This window comes from Chrysochloris asiatica, unplaced genomic scaffold (genome assembly GCF_000296735.1).
Source record: "Chrysochloris asiatica unplaced genomic scaffold, ChrAsi1.0 scaffold00093, whole genome shotgun sequence".
In the NCBI taxonomy this organism is placed as follows: Eukaryota; Metazoa; Chordata; class Mammalia; order Afrosoricida; family Chrysochloridae; genus Chrysochloris; species Chrysochloris asiatica.
In genome coordinates, this window is record NW_006408611.1 from 10,866,794 (window position 1) to 10,882,945 (window position 16,152).

At 42.3% G+C, this 16,152-nt stretch overlaps 1 pseudogene; it reads left to right on the forward strand.

Moving 5' to 3' along the window:
- The first annotated feature begins 14,290 nt into the window (after window positions 1-14,290).
- Window positions 14,291-14,591, forward strand: LOC102825760 (annotated as a pseudogene).
- The last annotated feature ends 1,561 nt before the right edge of the window (window positions 14,592-16,152 follow it).

A 16,152-nucleotide genomic window follows, 5' to 3' on the forward strand; every position in this document is an offset into this window, starting at 1 on the left:
AGGCCAAGATGGCCAAATTTCATCTCTCATACTTTAGACTCATTGTCAGGAGGGGCCAGTCGCTGGAGCAGGATATCATGTTTGGTAAGGTCAGAGAAAAAGGGGAAGATCACAGTGAGATGGATTGGTCTAGTGGCAGCATCAATGGACTCAAGCATGGCAACAGTAGTGAGGCTAGCCCAGGATCGGGCAGTGTTTTGTTCTGCTATGCATGAGGTCGCTATGAGTCAGTACCAACTCACTGGCACCTAACAACAACAACTACAACCTCCTCCTTCACACAGTAGCATTGTCCATGCTTCCCAAATGTCAGAGCTGCCTTGGAGCTAAGCCCAGTGGAGGCAGGGCTCTGGGAAGCTCTGCTGGAATTTCTGGTGTTGAAAACATTTCACCTATAGTGCTACATCAGTTTGTTGGAGATTTCCATTTGTATCCTGTCACTTCCTGGGGCCTTATTTGCACCAATGCTTTCAGTGAAGTTTAGACTTGAAAAAAAAAGTACCATCGGTTTTTAGGGTTTTTTAACCATTGGTTCTTGATCATATGTTACCTCTTGAAATGACTGAATGTCAACTAATTCTTTTTGACATAGTGACTCTGTGTATTCCTTCCATCTTTCTTTTGATACTTCATCATTCAAGATTTTGCCCACAGAAACCTTCAGTATTGCTAGTCAAGGCTTGGATTTTTTCTTTAGTTCTTTCAGCTTAACAAATGCCAAGCATGCAGGTCTTTGCAGGTTTCATTATAAATACTTGACTTTTTCTTCGGGAGCTGCCCTTTGAACTTTTCTGTTCAGCTCTTTACTTTGTCATTGCTTCCTGTTGCTTTAGCTTCTCTTTGTTAAGAGCTAGTTTCAGAGTCTTCTGACATCCAGCAGTTTGGTCTTTTCTTGTTTTCCTGTCTTTTGAATGGCTTTTTCCTTTCTGGGTCTTGTGTATGCTCTGTATGAGTGTGTTGTTTATGTGGGTGCATTATATGTGGGAAATGTGGTAATCATATAACCAAACAAGACTGATGAAGCAAGGTCCCATAGAAGAATAAGAAGGCAGAGGACACTCAAAGAGGACTCACAGAGTTAGGTGGGTCAGTCTCAGGTGGGCAGGGGGCACATGTCTACCTGTGGGGCAGGTTGGCAGGGATAGAGACAGAAAAACATGAGGGTGGGAAAGTGGGAGGACAGGAGGCCACAGGAATTCCAGATTGTGGTTTCAACTCTCTCAGTAGGTCACAAGGCTCATGCCAGGAGATGGAAGGGATAAAAAATGTGGCCATGAGTACCTTTTGGGCATTTATCGGCAGTGCTAAAGGAGTTTTGCAACATTTTCTCAAACAGGACAGAGATCAAGGGGCTACATGGTAAAAGAAACTGAGGATCAGAGAGAGATGTGTTTGTGGGTGTGGCTGAGAAGAGGCACTCCTGACTGGAAGGATTGTATTCTGATCCTGAACTGTACCATGTTAACTTCCCTAATAAAGTCCATAATCATGGGTATTGTATTGGGTGTGTGGCCATTGCAATGGATTATTGGACCCAGCAGAGAAACAAGTGTTGTAGAAGGGACAGTTAATGTTAGAATTTGTAAAGAAGGAAAGCAGGTAAAGACTTGTCTGACCTCTACCGCATAGGAATCAGCCTTGGGTTCATGAGGTTGGTTCTCATTACCCCTTGTGAAGTCAGAGGAGGTCAGACACCACTGCTGTACCCTTTTTATACCAATTCTCACCCTTCATGCTTCTGTTTAAATGGATTTGAGGTAAGGCCAGGGCACAGAAGTCACTCTCCCCTGCCTCCAACTCACCCCCACGTACAGTGACTCCAATGTGCAGACTAGGTTGCAAACCACTGACTGATATTAAGTAAGAGTGATGTATTAATTTGGGTGAAGGGGAAGGCAATATACAATAAAAGGGAGGTTGGCAAAAGAATGATGTAGGCATGGGAATACACAGGAAAACAGTGCAAGAGTTAACATCAACAGAGATAAATACTGCTATATACACAATCCTGCAATAATGGTGATCTACATGTAGATACATGGATAGACACACATGCTGAATGAGTGCAGGGGGGTAGTGGGAGTGTACCCACAAATATATAAGGCTTTGACAGAGGATATTTGTACATGGGTATTTACCTTTGTATTCATGCTGTGGCACGTAGGATAAGCACTGGACTACAAACTACAAGGTTGGCTGTTCAAACCCACCAGCTGCTCCTTGGAAACCCTATATAGGGTTGCTATGGATCAGAACTGACTCGATGACGCTCACAACAACAATTTACCTTTGCTACACACAAGGATGCATATGGGGGTAAAGTTACAAAAATTTCTTAGACATAATCAAATACCTTGAGGGAACAAGTTGCTGGACCTAATGACTCAGAACCAAAGTTTTGGGGAACACCATGGTCAGGTGGCATAGTTCACAAAGATAATGTTCTACATCGTACTTTGGTGAGTAGCTATTGGGGTCTTAAAAACTCACAAGCGGTCATCTAAAGTGCAACTATTTGTCTCTCCCTGTCCAGAGGAAAGAGAAGTGATGACAATTGAAGACAACCGGAAATGATTAGTCCATGTGAACATCAGTTTTCATGACCCTGAGACCAGAAGAACTAGGTGATGCCCAGCTGCTCCGATATGATGGATCACATTAGAAGTTCCTGGTTAGAGTGGAAGAAAATGTGGGACAGAACTGAAAATCATAAAAAAGATCAGGCTTACTGGTCAGATAGAGACTGGTGAGACCCCAAGACTATTGCCCTCAGTCACCTTCAGGTCTGGAACTGAACTCACCTTCATGGCTCAGTTTTCAGCCAAGCAATACATAGTATGTTGTTATAGTTGTTAAGTGCCAGTGAGCTAGTTCCGACTCAGCAATCCTGTATAGGGTTTCTGAGGGGTAGTTGGTGAGCTTGAACTGCTGACCTTGAGGTTCAAATCGACCTTGCAATCTAGTACATTAACCTGCAGCACTACATCAGGGATCCACATAGTATCTTTTGTTGTTAAATGCCATCGAGTCAGTTCCAATCCACAGTGATCCTGTATACAGTTGGGGACAAAAAGACTAGTGAGGTACATGCACCATAGAATGGTCAATCATTCAAGATCAAAAGGACAGCATTTACCGAAGGACAAAATTCAGAAGGGTTGGGAACGAAGGAGGAATGGAAGCAAGAACCAAGGGAGGAAACAGGGTAAGTAACATTACACTGAGAGGATTGCAATCACTGAGTTGAAACGAAGTGTATGAGGTTTTGAATATCAAACTGATCATCTGCTTGGTAAGCCTTGAACAATTCACAATAAAAAGTGTAAAGAAAATTTAAGTCAGAGTTACAGCTTCAAGATGCTATAGAAATTAATTTTAATATTAATTAATATTAACATGCCCACTCTTCCAGATATGAAATATCTTTAGAGAGCTGTTGGTACGCACTGCACTGCAGTTAATTCACCTGAATGACAACTCCCTGCAGAACTGATGAAAATCGAGCATGTTCTCAGGACAGCTGCTAGTATGGAGGCAGGGCTGGCATGCTGTCATCAAAGCTTTTGGAGTCTGACTCATATTCTCACCAGAAAGTATGTCAGAGTGTTGGCAGATGGGGCCAGAATGCTCCCACACAGGACTGCTTTCTAAGATTTTCCACAAAAGCCTAGGCCTTTCTGTGAACTAACCTAGAAACTACCACATAAAATATTAATTTTTTTAAAATCCACATTCCAAATTCTTAAATTCAGCATTAGAAATGCCCCAGGAAACTCCAAGGAAAATTCCTCTACAAGCTCCCATATGGCTATTGGCACAACTCTGTTTTGTTGATGCAGCTACAATGAACTCTCTTCAACAAAAACTGCCACATAGCAGATGCCTTCACATAAGTCCTTGTCATTCACTGTCAAATTTTTATAGCAATTTAGATGAAAGCAAGAGGCATTAGTAAAGAGAGAGGAGGAAAGGAAGAGTAGTGAAACATAACTCTAAACAGCGTGGAGAAGGACAGGAACAGATCCAAGATCAAAGCTCACTAGCTCTATCAATTGATGAAGAGGAGAAACAGCTGCTAACATCCATTAATAAACAACACGGAATGTATGAGACATTGGAAGTAGTAAAAAAAATGAAATGTAATGCATAAAGATCAACATCCTAAGCATTAGTGGGCTGAAATGGGCTGCTATTGCCATTTTGAATCATATGATTTACTATGCTGAGAAAGACAAAGAAGGATGGTGTCCCATTCATTGTCAAAAAGAACCTTTCAAGATCTATATTGAAGTACCAAGATGGATGTGATAGGATAATATCCGTACACCTAGAAGGAAGACCAGTTAGTACCACTGTTACTCAAATGTATACACCAACCACTAAATCAGTGATGATGAAATTAAAGAATTCTACCAACTTAATCATTCTGAAATTGATCAAACATGTAATCAAGATGTATTGATAGTTACTGGTCATTGGAGTACAAAGGTTGGAAACAAAGAGGACGGTTCAGTAATTGGAAAATGTAGCCTTGTGATAGAAATGATGCTGGAGAATGCAGGATAGAATTTTGCAAGACCAATGACTTCTTCATTGCAAATGCCTTTTTTTAATAGCAAGACAGGACTATACACCTGGACCTCACCAGATGGAATACAGGAATCAAATAAACTACATCTGTGGGAAGACAATGGGAAAGCTCAATATCATCAGTCAAAAAAGGCCAGCAATAGACTGTGGACCAACGAGACCATCAATTGCTCATATGCAAGTTCAGACTGAAGCTGAAGAAAATTAAAACAAGTCCATGAGAACCAAAATATGCCCCTGAGTATGTCTCACCTAGATTTACAAACCATTTCAAGAACAGATGTGATACCTTAGACACTAATGACCAAAGACCAGAAAGCTGTGGGATGACATCATACAGGAAGAACGCAAACTGTCATTTAAAACACAGGAAAGCGATGAAAGATGAAAATGGATGTCAGAAGAGACTCTGAAGCTGGCTCTCCAGTGTAGAGATGCTAAAACCATTGGAAGAAATGAGGAACTAAAAGATCTGAACAGAAAAGTGCACGGAACAGCTCAAGAAGACAAAATACTATAATGAAATGTGCAAAGTTCTAGAGTTAGAAAACCAAAAGGGAAGAACACACTCAGCATTTCTCAAGCTGAAAGGATTAAAGAAAAAATTCAAGCCTCAGCTTCCAATATTAAAGGATTCTATGGGCAAAATATTGAATGATGCAGGAAGCATCAAAAGAAGATGGAAAGGAAAAAAAGAAGAAGATGGAAGGAATACACAGAGTCACTGTACCAAAAAGACATGGTCTATGTTCAACCATTTCAAGAGATAGCATATGATCAAGAACCAGTGGTACTGAAGGAAAAAGTCTAGGCTGCAGTTATAGGCACCAAAAATTGATGGAATGCAAATTGAAATCTTTCAACAAACAGATTCAACACTGGAGGCACTCACTCATCTATGCCAAGAAATTTGAAAGATAGCTATCTTTCAACTCATTGAAAAAGATCCATATTTGTGAACATTCCAAAGAGAGGTGACCCAATAGAACGCAGAAATCATCTGACAATATTACATGAAAGTAAAATTTTACTGAAGATAATTCAAAAATATTTGTAGCAACTCAAAAGAGGGAACAAACCTTTACAGCAAGGATCATTCCCATGGCCTCAATACACAGAATGGACAGGGATGAGCAACTTGGACATTGGCTATCCAAAATGGGGGTGCTACAAAGGCAAGAAGTGACTGGCTTACAAGCTTTCAAGAGGGAACCTAGATCCAGAGGGCATGGAGGAATGTAGAATCTCCAGTGAATAGTATCCAATCTGTCTAGGTGGGACTGATGAAAGGAAATGTGAATAGGTCTCTTGTGATACAAGGGTGAATAATTGTTACCAGGACAGATTGTGAAGGTTGTAAGTTGAAAAGTAGACATTTTGTGGCAAGGAGGGGAGTGATTAACTTTTCAGGCTAGGAGCAGAGGTCCCTGGAACCATGAAGGGAGAAGAGTGGAGAGCAGGACCCTACCCAGAGAAGCAGCAATCCCCGAGATGGAGGCAGAGATGATGACGTGGAGAGATGGAGCAGCTGGGGACCCAGGACCCAGGGAGGGACAGAGCCTGTGTGCTGATGACTGGGGGGGAGGGGGAGAGCAGGCTGGTAGAATGTACCCTTTTGTTGATTGGTGATGTGTGGAGGGGATTGTAACCATGGCAATGAAACAATATACTATAGGATAAATGTAAAACTAATGTTCTCCCATGTACCCATGTAAACTATCACATAATTCACAATAAAACTTTAAAAAAAAAAATTGTGACAGTACATCAACAGGAAATTGCCAGAAGTTCAAGCCAAATTCAGAAGAGGCTGTGGAATGAAGGATATTATTGCTGACGTCAGATAATTCTTGGCTGAAAGCAGAGAATACAAGAAAGATGTTAACTTGTGCTTTATTGACTATGTAAAGGCTTTCAACCATGTGGATCATGACAAATTATGGATAACATTGCAAGGAATAGGGATTCTGGAGCACTTAATTGTGCTCTTGAGGAACCTGTACATAGATCGAAACAGAACACCTGGATACTGAATAGTTAAAAATCAGGAAAGGTGTGTGCCAGTGTTGTAATCTTTCAACATATTTATTCAATCTGTTTGCTGAGAAAATAATGCAAGAAGCTAGATTATTTGAAGAAAAACATAGCATCAGGATTGGAGGAAGACTCATTAACAACCTATGGTATGCAGATGATACAATCTTGCTTACTGAAATGAAGAGGATTTAAATTGATGAAGATCAAAGACCACAGCCTTCAGTATAGGTTGCACCTCAATGTAAAGAAAACAAAAAATCCTCACCACTACATAACAATCATGTTATGATCAATAAATAACATCGTGATAAATGGAAAAAAGATTGAAGTTGTCCAAGATTTCATTTTATTTGGACCCACAATCAACACTCATGGAAGCAGCAATCAAGAAATCAAACAACATATTGCATTAGGCAAATCTGCTGCAAAAGACCTCTTTAAAGTGTCTAAGAGCAAAGATGTCTATTTGGGGATTAAGGTGTGCCTGACCCAAGTCAAGGTATTTTCAATAGCCTTATGTGCATATGAAAGTTTGACAGTTAATAAGGAATATCATAGAAGAATTGATGCATTTGAGTTGTGCTATTGCAGAATATTGAAAGTACCATGGACTTCCAGAACAAACAAATCTGTGTTGGAAAATGTACAGCCAGGATGGCAAAACTTTGTCTCTCATACTTTGGACATCTTATCAGGAGGGATCAACTCCTGGAGAAGAGCATTATGATTGGTAAAGTGGAGGATCAGTGATAAGGAGGAAAGCCCCCAACGAGATGGAATGGCACAGTGGCAGCAGCAATGGGCTCAAGCGTAACAATTATGAGGATGACACAGGACTAGGCAGTGTTTCATTCTGTTGTGCACCGGGTCACTATGAGTCAGAGCCAACTCAATGACACTTAACAACAGCAACAATTGATGATGGTGGCGGTGATGATGATGACAATAAAAGCAGTTTAGGAATCTCTTCTATAGAGTGTGTAATATGTGTGTATGAAGATGCTCCCTGTGGAACTATAAATAGTGCTCTTCCTGGAATTCTGATTGTTGGATGAAACCTGGAATGATCATTGTTGGGGTATTATACAGAGAATTCTTGCATCACATGGGAAATTGGACTTCATGCTCAATCTCAGAAAGAAAAGGGAGTAAACCCTTCAGAAGGAAGGAAAAGAAGCAGAGACCTTCTGGTTGGAAAGGTACCCACTGTGTCAGGATGGGAGAACGTCATCACAGGGCAGGGGAAGACAAATCTCCCTGAAAATTGTCTCCTCAACCATGTGTGGAATTGCTAGAGATGGTGAAAAGGGGGCAACAGACCTAGCTCCTTCCTCACTTTGATGCACATGGGGTTTAATTAAATAAAAAAGGACTTTTGAAAAGGATCTGGAGCATCTTGCAAACAAGGGAGGAGCCCATTTCCAGCTGGTTCAGATTTTACATGTAAAAGACCCGGCTGAACTGACTATTTATTTAAAAATTTAAAGATGCCAGACCTACTGCCAAAAGAGTAAAGAGGGGAACATGTTATCCAAGACTATAATGAGGAACGTATGGAGGTCAACATGGAGCCTCAGAGGGTGGAGAGAGACTAGAGACCATTGGTATCTAGTTCCTGAAACCAGGAAGACTATATATTACCTTTGGTGTTGTTGATATTAGTGGCCATCGAGTTCATTACAATTCATAATGATCTATGTGCGCAGAGTAGATCTATGTGTGCATAGAGTTTTCAAGGCTGGGATCTTGCAAGCCTGTTTTCTGAGGTGCCTCTGAGTGGGTTCAACAGTCAACCTTTCAGTTAGCAGTCAACTGCTTGGCCTTGTGCACCACCTAGGGAACAGGTTAAACAGGTACCAGAGAAGGAAGCTGCAGTGGGGCCAGGGCTCAGGCTAGACAGTCATTCCAGCTTTCCTTACTGCAGTTTAATCAAATAAAAAAGGACAGCCATATAACCTCAGAATGACACTCTCACATGTGGATTTCAGGAGACAACTAGACGAATATCTACAGCAAAATACGTTTCAACAGCAAAACACTAGAAAGAGCCTAAATGTCTATCAATGAGAGAATTATCAAATGGTGGTATGTGCACCAGTGAGATGCTGTACAACAACGAGAATGAATAGTGGCTATGCATAGTGGCATGGATTACTATTTCACAGTGTTGAATACAAACAAGATGCTGTTAAGTCCTGTCAAGTAGGTTGCAACTCATAGAGACTCTGTATGGGGTTACTGAGGAGCAGCTGGTGGATTTGAACCACCAACCTTGCTGTACGAACCAACCTTGCAGTCCAGTGCTTATCCTACAGTGGCACAACCGGACTCCAAAAATCAAGATAGAAGGATACATAATATATAGTCCTGGTGTGATGCTGTGGGTTAATAAGCCGGACTGCAAAGTCGTTTGAGCTACAAGGTCGGTGGTTCAAGCTCACCATCTGCTTCTAGGAAACCGTATACAGGGTCGCTATGGGTCGAAACCGACTCAACGGCATTTAACAACAACAACAATTATAGAACAGTTTAAAAACAAGAGTAAACAACATCTGTACATATTTGGTAAAATTGCAAAGAAAATGGGAGTTCAGGTAAGGAATGGGCAATTTATATGGAGCAGTTACAGAAACAAATGAATGGAAGGACACTCAAAAAGGTTTAAAGCATACGGAAAACTACTCTCACAAAGAAAGTCCAAAAGCAGGAGAGCCCCAGCATAGAAAGATCAGGGCTCCTCTTCTCTAAGTAACTGCTTCATCTTTGGACTTCCTTTGTTGTTGTTGTTGTTAGGTGCCATGAAGTCGGTACCGACTCATAGCGACCTTATGCACAACAGAACGAAACACTGCCTGTTCCTGGGCCAACCTCACTACTGTTGCCACGCTTGAGTCCATCGATGCTGCCACTTGGCCAATCCATCTCGTTGGGGGTCTTCCTCTTTTTCTCTGACCCTCCACCTTACCAAATATGACATCCTTCTCCAGCGACTGCTCCCTCCTGACAATATATCCAAAGTATGAGAGACAAATTGTAGCCATCTTGGCCTCCAAGGAGCACTCTGGCTGCGCTTCTTCCAACACAGATCTATTGGTCCTTTTGGCAGCCCATGGTACTTTCAATATTCTCCTCCAACACCGTAACTCAAAAGCATCAATTCTTCTACTATCTTCCTTATTCACTGTCCAGCTTTCACATGCATATGAGGTTATTGAAAATACCATAGCCTGGGTCAGGCGCACCTTAGTCCTCAAGTTGACATCTTTTCTCTTCAACACTTTAAAAATGTCTTGTGCAGTAGATTTGCCTAATGCACTATCTTGTTTGATTTTTTGACCGCTGCTTCCATGAGTGTTGATAGCTGAGCCAAGAAGATTGAAGTCCTGGACAACTTCAATCTTTTCTCCATTGATAAGAATGTTGTTTATTGGTCCAGTGGTGAGTATTTTTGTTTTCTTTACATTGAGATGCAATCCATACTGAATGCTGTGCTCTTTGATCTTCACTTCCCTTATAACTTGAAAATTCAAGACCAGCCAGGACAAAATAAATCCTCATTTGTAACCACTGCCTCCTCTTCCATTGGCCCAATGTAGGACACATGCACTACCTAGACTAATAAGAGGAGCCAAGACCCTCAATGAGATGGATTGGCCAAGTCGCAGCATTGATGAACTCAAGCATGGCAACAGTAGTGAGGCTGGCCCAGGATCGGGCAGTGTTTTGTTCTGCTGTGCAAAAGGTCAGTATGAGTCGGTACCAACTCAATGGAACCTAACAACAAAGGGAATGCTGTGTGCTGATTGGCTTAAGCTCAGGTCCCTGAACCAGTGACTGAAAAGGAGGTGGGTCAAAGAAGAACCAAGATGGATATATAAAGACAAATTTGGAAGCAAACTACGGATTCAGCAACAGAATTCAGTCCCTACTATGTCCCAGTCTCTCCTGTTGATTTAGAACAGGAAGCCTAGGAGCAGGGCTTCAGACTGGTTCCATCTGGTTAAGCCATGGCCTATGAAGCAGCACTGGAATGGACTCAGACTCAGAAAGGTCACAAATGAGGGAGTCAGAACTCAAATCCAAACCCTACAGTCTCCAAAGTTCATGCACGTTCTTTCCCCTGAAAGACTGGATAAAAGAACAGGGGTGGACAACAAGGCTGGTCTTGACCCTTCCAAGGTGTCTAAAGCTAACCTCTCCTAAGGCAAGACCTCATGACTTAGGACACATGCACTTCTAAGGTGAGGAGAGGCAGTGTACCTACTTCTGAATGCCCATTCCTGGTTATAACATCACCACTCAGGTACCAAGATGCAGAAACAGAACACTCTCCACATTCTGTCAGCTAATACCTCTCACCAGGCCACTGTGTCCAGCCCATGTTCACTGCTTGGAGGTGGAAAATCCACAAAATCACTCTCTTCTTATTTCAGACTTTTCTCTTTTGCCAGGTGAACCAGAGGTACCCCTTCCTCCTACCCAAACCACAGCGCCGTGACTCCCACCTGCTCCCTCCCTCCCCAAGCCCTGTGGACTTCTGACGTAATCCTATCAGTTGATGTTGAGCTGATTCTGATTCACAGCAACGCTACATGCGTCAAAGTAGAACTATGCTCCCTAGTGTTTTCAAAGGCTGGTGGTTTTTTAGAAAGTGATCACCATGCCTTTCTTCGGAGGTACCTCTTAATGAATTCCAACCTTTTAGTTAGTGACTGAATGGGTTAACCAGTTGCACCACGCAGAACCTCCACACAATTGTACAGTCCTAGATAAGTCATCAGATTCAAATCTGAAGAGTACATTTACACTCCCCCGCCCCAGAACAAAGTCAAAATCATCTTAAGCAGAAAAATACTCATCTCTGAACCAGTGGCTTTGTATCAAGTCCCTTTTCATTTGAATTGGGTTCAATTTTAAGTAGGCTATTGTTGTCAAGTGCCACCGAGTCTGTGTCAGCTCACAGTGACCCTGTCTAGGGTTTCTGAGGAGCAGTTGATAGATTTGAGCCACCGACCTTGTGGTTAGGTGCTTATCCTACAGCGCGACACCAGGAGTCCTTAAGAAGGTTAAGAGACAACCAAATAAAGGCAGAACTATTGAAAATTATTATAATTAGGACAAAACTCCCACTGGCATTGAATTTCTAATGGTCTAAAGACAGCAGTACTGCTTTGCCCTTTAGAGAACACAGACTATGATAGACTGGTTTCAGCTTTCACATTAGTGCTTGCCTAATATGTTACGGTTTTTAAAAAATGATTATCAGTCCACTCAAAATAGTGTCTCATTATCTGCTAAATAAATACCCTTCTTTCTCCCTCCGTCTAGTGACACAGTCTCCTGAAAAGGGTGTCACTACGGAAAGTAACAAGCTTATTACCAGATAGTTGGCTTCACTTTACAGCCCTCTCCTCTCTCTTTTTCTCTAGGCTGTGGAAAGAATCGATTAAGCTCTCGGCCTCATTTGCAATGTACCTTTCCTGAGGCTTCTTCAGCCGTGGATTGACCCAGGTCCCAGTTGGGCCATTGTTGTGGGAGCCCATGGACTAAAGAGGTGGGTTGGGGGATCCAGTCTGGCAGATGCCCCGCCCTATCCCAGTGAGCCTCTCTCCATTTTCCAGCACCTTCATTCCCCCCCAACCCCCCCATCCCACCACTCCACCCCCCCACATCCTCCCAAGGGCTGCTCTACACATGAAAGACACGCTCATTAGGCACCTCATCAGAGCCCTGCGCCATGCCCCCAGCCTCCAGACAAAAGAGTATCACATCTGTTCAGGCGGGGTTCTCATCTTCTGGGATGTTGGTTGGGTTGTTGTATTTTCTTTTTTCTTAATTCACTTCTGAGAACTATTCAGTCTCCTTAACATAGTCTGGGCACACTAGGGGCAGGTCTTCCTTGTCCTCAAACCATTCCGCCCAGATCATTTTGAAAGACACCTGGAGGGTTTACAGTCCTCACCTCTCCCACCTCACCTAGGTACCCAGGCAGTGGAGATGTTCTTCTGAGGCTCATTCTCTCCCTTCCCAGCTCCCAGTCACTCGTCAAGCCCCTCCTCCTTCTTTACCTGACAGACTAGAATTGCCTCATAGAATTTACAAGGCTATAATGTGGTGCTGTAGGACCAGCACTGGACTACGAACCACGAGGTCGGCAGTTCAAACCCACCAGCTGCTCCTCGGAAACCCTAAACAGGGTCACTATGAGTTGGCATCAACTTGACAGCACTTAACAACAATAGTCGTTCTGAAAGTAAACTACCACATCTTTTGCCCTTAGGACAGCTGGTGGGTTTAAACCACCTCATGGTTAGAAGGTAAATGTTTAATCACTGGACCACCAGGGCTCCTGCCCCATAATTTGTTGTTGCTACGTGTCATCAAGTCAGTTCCGACTCATAGCGACCCTGTATAGGGTTCTTGAGGAGCAGCTTGTGGGTTTGAATGGCTAACCTCGTGGTTAGCAGTTCAGTGCTGATCCTATAGCACTACACCAAGAGTCCTACCCCATGATGTGATGCTTTATTAGGAATGTTATAAAGTGCCCTGTCCTTTGCCTGAATACCTTCCCAGATGTCAAAGTCTTTAAATTCAAAATTAGAGGTAAATGATTAAAATTCAAAGCCTTGGGAGTAATAGTTATGACAGTATCAGAATCCCTCACAGAATAGGACAGTGCCAAGGCCAATGCCAGGCCTCCCCATGGGGACAACCGCCTTGGCCAGGGTAAAGAGAAGAGCCTGAAGGGGATCCCGAACTATATGCTCCCACCAATGATGGAGCAGTCTTATCCTGAAGAGGAAACCAAGGTACCTAGAGAGAGGTCTTCCAGATTTTGAGATTAACAAAATGAACAAAAAAATGAACTCCACTGGCAAGTCTTCATGCCGTGTGTTCAGATATCCCAATTTTGGTTCTGGCAAACTAGAAAAAGAGCAACAAAATGTCACTGGAATTTGTTTAGCCAAAGATCTGAGTCTGCATCAGGAAGATTCAGGCTGCCCATATGTGCCTCTGCCTCAGAAGGATCAGCAGACTGGTACCCACAGGCCATTGGGCAGAGCCACAGAAAACAGAGCACTCCCAGGTTCAGCCTTGGCATGTTGTACACAAGCCTGACCAGTGATTGCAACATGAACATGCTGAGGAGGAAATTCAAGGGACCACTGGCTTGTTGTTCAGTAAAACCTACAAGCCAAGAAGAGTACCTCCTTCAAAATCAAGGACAAGAACCTAATGCCATTAGCAGCTCCTCAGTGGCAAGTGACTACAAACCACGCAAGAAACACTGTGATTCAGGCAATGCCATCTGTGTAAGCCAGAAAATCATAGTGGGTATGCCTCAGCCTCAGGCAACCTATTAAACAGCCACCAGCACTGACCCCTGGGAGGTGTACTACATTAGCATAAGCACTGTCATTGGCTCAAACCCAACAGACACTCCTTGGAAAACTGATACAGGGTCACTATATGTAGGAACCAACTTAATGGCACTTAACAACAACAACCATTGCCAATCCCTGAGAACAAAAAGTACCAAGGGAAATTATTGAATTCATAAAAGCACTAGGAGAAGATTCCTATGAATATATATACATATGAACTTCAAAAATTTCATGGAGAATTTGGGCAGGTTACAGAGACTGCTTTGGTTGTCGTCGCCATGTTCCTAACTGCAGTCGTCTTTGCAAAGAGCAAGTCAAAAACATTCTGGTGAAGATGATGAGTCAAGCTGGAACCAAGAGAAGCCGACTTCGGGAGAAACTGACTCTTCTCAATTTTGATCCCATTGTGAATAAAAAAGTCCTCTTTGTGGAACAGAAAAAAATACGTTCCCTCTAAACAATGGATTGAAATGAGTTTGATTTATAAATGAGAAGACTGGAGGGTGGGACACTGATTCAGAAATCCTTCAGTGTGTAATAAAAGAAGAGGAAATGGCACAGAATCACTGCCTCCGGTGATTTGAAGGCCATTGTGAAAGAAAACAATACAGTGAAAGAAAGTTTTTCATATTAGGACACAGATCATTGTATCACATTTATTTATCTTCCTAGATACTTTTATAGCTCTTATTTAAAAACATTAAAATAGCAACAACAAAAAAATGTTCATGGAAAAATTCCACTATCTTTTAATTCCATTTGTGCGAGAACTTTTAGTAACCCCCTTGTAAACACATACATGTGCGCAAGGGGAAATTTTAAAAAGTTCTTGGGAAAATTCCATTATTTTTTCTATTTTTCAAGAAACATTTTAAAGTCCCCACATATATATAATTTCAGCTCTCTACAACTCCTCAGGATCATCTTCTTCTATGTAGTCATTAGTGGTGTTAGCTGAATATTTTTTTCCAGCTCTTCACTTTCAAAGCACTTGGTAAGATCTCACTTCCTGGCTTCCTCAGGTTCATGAAGGGCCACGTGGCTGGTTTTGACCAAGGAAAATCGTCTAGTGTTTTCTTTCTCTCTGACACTGTGACCAGAGATTTGTTGAGATGGAGCTTCTGTCTCAGCCTGGGGCCTGAAGTAACTGCAATGAGCAAAGTTCATGCAGAGATTTCCTTTTTTAACCACGTTGTCTAGAATTTCATTTTACCTGGATCCACACTCAATGCCCATGGAAGCAGCAGTCAAGAAATAAAACAAAGTATTGCATTGAGTAAATCTGCTCTTGTCTGCTTTAAAATGATAAAAAGCAAAGCTGTTACTTGGAGGACTAAGGTAAACCTGACCTAAAAATGGTCTTTTCAATCAGCGTTTATGCATGAGAAAGACAGACAATGAATAAGAAAGACACAGAAGACCTGATACATTTAAATGATGGTGTTGGAATATTGAATACACCATGGGCTGCTAGAAGAATCAGCAATTTGTTTTGGAACAACTGCAGTCAGAATGTTCCTTAGAAGCAAATATGATCAGACTTTGTCTCACTGACTTTGGACATGTTATTGGAAGGGGCAAGTCCCTAGAAAAAGACATCGAACTTGGTAACATGCCAGATCTCATGCAGTGCCACAGTACATGCCATGGTGCATGCTTGGTAAACATAAAAATAAACATATGCTCAGTGAGATGGCCTGGCACAGTGACTTATACATAGCAATGATTGGGAGGACAGTGCAGGACCAAGCTGTGTCTTGTTCTGACATACATGGTCTTATCAGTCAGACCCAACTCGACTGCACCTAACAGCAACAATCCTATAGCCAAAAGTTCTGTATGTATATACAGCTATATGGGGTCCTGATGTGGCACTGTAGGTTAAGCACAGTGTTGGCAGTTTAAACCCACCAGCCCTTCCTTGGAAACCCTATACAGGGCTGCTACGAGTGGAAACTAACTGAAGGACACTTATCAACAATATAACTACATAGCTGTATGTGTATATAACTGTACATCTTTATGGGAGCAGAAAGTCTCGTCTTTCTCCCACAGATTGACTGGTGGATTTGAACTGCTGACCTTGCTGCTAGCAGTGCAATGCTTATCCTACAGTGTCATACCAGGGCTTTAGAATAAT